This window comes from Cucumis melo, unplaced genomic scaffold (assembly GCF_025177605.1).
Source record: "Cucumis melo cultivar AY unplaced genomic scaffold, USDA_Cmelo_AY_1.0 utg001757l, whole genome shotgun sequence".
Lineage (NCBI taxonomy): Eukaryota > Viridiplantae > Streptophyta > Magnoliopsida > Cucurbitales > Cucurbitaceae > Cucumis > Cucumis melo.
Window position 1 is genome coordinate 12501 of NW_026124764.1, and position 5000 is coordinate 17500.

The 5000-nt window shown below is 30.6% G+C and overlaps 3 non-coding genes across 3 annotated transcripts; 1 reads left to right on the forward strand and 2 right to left on the reverse strand.

Moving 5' to 3' along the window:
* Nucleotides 1-1333: 1333 nt before the first annotated feature.
* On the forward strand, nt 1334-1405 carry TRNAC-GCA (transfer RNA cysteine (anticodon GCA)). The gene has a single exon. It is a non-coding gene; the product is annotated as a tRNA-Cys (tRNA).
* Nucleotides 1406-4483: 3078 nt separating this feature from the next.
* Nucleotides 4484-4557, reverse strand: TRNAD-GUC (transfer RNA aspartic acid (anticodon GUC)). Its single transcript has one exon. It is a non-coding gene; the product is annotated as a tRNA-Asp (tRNA).
* Nucleotides 4558-4873: 316 nt separating this feature from the next.
* Nucleotides 4874-4957, reverse strand: TRNAY-GUA (transfer RNA tyrosine (anticodon GUA)). The gene has a single exon. It is a non-coding gene; the product is annotated as a tRNA-Tyr (tRNA).
* Between the last annotated feature and the right edge of the window lie 43 nt (nt 4958-5000).

The following is a 5000-nucleotide window of genomic DNA, read 5'->3' on the forward strand; positions in this document are numbered from 1 at the left end:
ATCTCTTTCTTTTATCAATGGTTCTACCAATTTATATGTTTCCACAAATAATTGAAATTCAATTTCTTGATCTGTATCTTCAATTTTTGGAAACTTAGAAAGTTCTTCTGTTAAGCCATGATCAATGAACCTACAAAACCCTTCAAATTGTATCTGATTAAACGCAGGTATTGTAGACATTCTCTCATTTCCACCCCCAAGCATTTTATTTATTTCCCATTTATAAAAAAAATCCCATTATTTGCTTAAAATGGATCGATCTAGCAATGATGGAATTTATATTATGTTTACTGAATCACATGAAATTTTACCTAACTTCATAGGTGTAATAGATGTAATGCATGAAATACATATGAACGTAGGAATAAAGAGACTTTGATACTCAAATTAAATTGGAATTTGCAACAACTACAAATGAATTGGTAAATTCTATTTAGAATTATGGAGTTTTGTATAAAATATCTATATCAAAACAAAAGTGAGTCAATTTCTACCATTATTATGATATTCCAATCGGATTGGGTACTATAAATAGATTCGGGATTTGATCTGAAGAAACAATATAGAATTTTTTTTATTTAACAACATGGAACTTTTTCGTAGATTTCACTGTTAAAAAAAATTCGCATAGAAGAGAGATATTTTACCTATACCTATATTTTTTTTAGTAGAATTCGTAGAATGCGATTGAAGTATGTATAAGGACTTGTATTTATTAATAAACATGTGCAGATATATATATATAGTTAGTTATATATATCGCCTCCTTTATTACAGTTCTATGGGGAACATCACATGTCGTACTCTATCAAAAATTTATATTTTCTATTTAATGATAATGAAAAAAAAATTCTAAAAACAGAATTCCGAACATTTCCTATAAACATCTTATATATATATAAGATATTAGATTTAGATAATAGTAATCGTTTATGTTCTGGGGTTTACATATACTCATAATCGCTATTAAAATTGTCATTAATAAGGATTTTTTTATGGTTATGGAAACGAATCAATACGGATGGATTAGTAATGATTAGTTATCTATCAATTTTTATTTATTTAGGTAAGGTATCCATTTTTGGATTGTTTTCTTATATCATTAGGGAAACCGAATTTGCAATTTCAATCCAAGAATCATTTATGAATTCACAGTCAATAGTTAAAGTTAACGGTTCCCATTTGTCCTGATTTTTTGCTTTTGTGAATGAAAATCCACATTTTTTTTTCAATAGAAAAAGCAAAGTTTTGCGGTTTTTCGTTTTAGATATTGTGTGTTGTAAGATACTATCTATCTAAGAGATAGAGCCAATCCAATATTTTGTATCGTTTTGGCGGCATGGCCGAGCGGTAAGGCGGGGGACTGCAAATCCCTTTTTCCCCAGTTCAAATCCGGGTGTCGCCTCAGCAACAAACAAAAGAATCAAAATACCCTCTTCTGTTTTGCTGATATAACTTTATCATTTTTTTTAGAAGAAAAGCATCTTTAGATTTGCTTGATTCTAAGCATCGTTGGGGTTCTCTAAAATGTTATAAATCCTTGCGTATAGGTTTCGTTTCCAGAATTTAGTAGAGTAATGAAAAATAATCGTTAAATCTTGAGATGATAGCCCTTCGACTACTAATGTAGTGTCTACTCATTGGGTCTTGAATTAGGGAATATAATTTCATTTTTCCTTACGGAAAGGAGGAAGATACTTGATATACGGACTCATGAAAGTATCTGAGTACTCGAGCATTCAATCAATATTATATTGAATGAATAATTGGCTTTTTTTTTTATTTTAATCTTAAAAAAAGAACTTATTTCTTTTCGATAAGCTCTAACCACGCATGTAATAGGCCATCCCATCTTCCGATTGTCTCTATGAAACAATCGGGGGGACAGTAAAGATTAGATCAAATGAGAAAGGAATAATAGTAGGGTTATGTGATAGATACTATCTTGATTCTCTATTTTGAGACTTTTTACTTAATGTAATGAAATGCAGGACAACAAAAGAAAGACTAGGTCTTATTATTCCTACATGTTACTAACATTCTTTTGATACTTCCAAGAGTTTTTCTGCCTCTTTTATTTATTTGTACTGAATTTTTTCGATTATACTAGAAATCATATAATAACTTGGGATAATTCGATTTTTTGTATTGTTTCATCAATGGTGTTGTGCCCGAATCTCTTTTTGACTATGCGCTAGTGATTCCACTATTATTAGTGAATAATAATTATTAGTGAGCAATAATGGAATAATTCTTTTATATTCATAGAGATAGGGGACATAATTCACATGGATATGGTAAGTCTCGCTTGGGCTGCTTTAATGGTAGTCTTTACATTTTCTCTTTCCCTCGTAGTATGGGGAAGAAGTGGACTCTAGAAGTACTACTAATTGAAAAATAAAACTGTATTGTTTTTGGTTTATTTTATAGATCGTTCTGCAAAACTTTTTTTCTTTTATTTTGAAAAGTAAAAAAAAAAAGAGTTCGGATTATAAGTTTTTAAGTGGATCCATACTTTCAACACGAAAGAACATAGACATAGTGGTTGTCCAATGAGATACTACGCATAATAATATACTACCTCATAATAAGATAGTACCTCGGGGTAGCCACCCACATATTACGTGCTTACCACTTCTTTTATTTATTATTATTAGTATTTTAGTTATTTTCAAAATAGGATTTTTTCTTGTTTTAGGGAACTCATTTCATATCATGCTTCAAACGTTAAATAAAAATGGGGTTTGCTAATTCTTTTCGAAATCCGAAGATAAAAAGTTCCCATGGAACCGAACTCCTGGATCATCTGTCAACTGCTCAATCAATTACTTCTTTCGAATGCTAAAAAAAAATTAGTGGCCTTTCGATTATTTGATTTCAGATTCATTCTAATCAACATGAATTATGAAGCAAAGAAATAGAATTGGGCCACTATGTATATTAGATTAATATTACATATATGTAATTGATATGATATCTATATATAAATAGAAAGATATATATTGTATATTCATCTATATTCAAATTGATCGATATTCAACCTCTATTTTTATAGAGTACAATTTTATATTTATACACTTCAATAACAATAATAGATAGTATGGTAGAAGGATTCATATATTTCTTTCTACCATACTATCGGATCTTATCGAATACTTCTCTCGTAGAATACTGATAATTCTAGTCCGCCAATTTCATTTAAGACGCGAAATTTTAATGCTTTTCATTTTTCTTATCTTCAATCATTGATAAGAACTAAAACGTCAAGGTTAATTCAAATTAATCACTTTGACTGATTGTTTTTACGTATATTATAAGTAAAAAGGCGGTCGGAACTAGAATGAACAGTGCAGTAGCAATAAATGCGAGAATATTTACTTCCATAATATCATCGTTTCATTTTTTATTCGCAATAACTCGGGATTTAATCCCATAGAGATGATAAATGTTTCGCTTGTAAATTCAAGGGGATGCGTTGCATCTCGATGATATCGAATCGTATTAAAATATCATGAATAACAATATCGGAGCTATCAAATCGATTCATCGTCGAGAATTGAATAGTATAACATAGGAAGATCTTTTATCCATACCGAATTTAAACAAAATGGGATTCCTGATGCAATCAAGAATTTCGTTACTTTTTTTTATTTATAATTTTTTGCATTCTTTCTTTTCTATAATCTACTGCCCTCTTATTCAATGCAATCATCTGATGAAGTCTCATCAGACTACCTTTACCCTTACATTGTTTATAAACAAACTCAAGCAAAGAATAGCAGCGAAATTCAAAAAAGGAAAAGGAGGTAGGTTCGAACTAAACTCCTTCCTTTTTTTGTACTTATAAAATCTTCTTAAAAAAAAGAAATAAAAACGAAACTTAAACTTTCAAAAATTCTTAATTACCTCACTAAGAGAGATAGATGGGATCCTTGTTTGTATTAATATCCTCTTTCCTTGAATTAGTAGTGGGACGTATATATCAAAAGTTAAGTGTTAAATTTTAATAAGATAGATTATTTCAAATTCAAATTAGTAATTGAATTTACTAATTGAGGTTACAAAAAATCGGAGCCAGAACGGATATATTTTGCTTTCAGACGAAAAATTAGATCAAAGTTTACTATGTAAACTTTATTTTGTATCGTCCAAATTCCCTTTATGTATGTGCTTTCCGGAAACGTATAGTACTCTATTTCATTAGAAAAATCGGGCGTAATCAACTAGACCCAGTACGCCTTCGAATCCTGAATATGATGCTACCAATAATTGTGGTAATTCACATATGGCACATATGTCTTTCTCCCATCAATTAGTACTCGTTGAAGAAATCAAAATTCCCATATTTTTTTGTTGAAAAATGTGGAAAAAAAATAAGAGAGATCCCGTTTGGAATAAAATTCAGTTATGTTATTTGTTCTCTCTTTCACAGGAAAGGAAGAGATTAATTGATGTATTTTTTTTTTATTGGATTTGGATCCATCGGGACTGACGGGACTCGAACCCGCAGCTTCCGCCTTGACAGGGCGGTGCTCTGACCAATTGAACTACAATCCCAGGGAAATAAAGTGTACAACATATGTTGTTGATTTAATTTCCTTCAAACCTTTCTATGTAGATTTTTGATTCGAATTGTCATATTCTACCAGACAGAGACGCGAGTAATAAAGTAATAGATTGATATGCGCGGAGACATGGACTTTAGTGTGAGAAGCATGGATTAATATTTATTTTTTCGTTATTGTAAAATTGATTGATTATCAATCTGTCAATGAATAAAAAAAGAGTTTTTTTTTTTATTCTTTCATATCAAGTCAAGTATTTCTGTAGAAGGACAAATAGGTTATATCATTTTATGGTGGATACGCGATATTGGGCCGAGCTGGATTTGAACCAGCGTAGACATATTGCCAACGAATTTACAGTCCGTCCCCATTAACCGCTCGGGCATCGACCCGGGAAGAATCAATTCCAAGCTTGTTGATAATCCATGATCAACT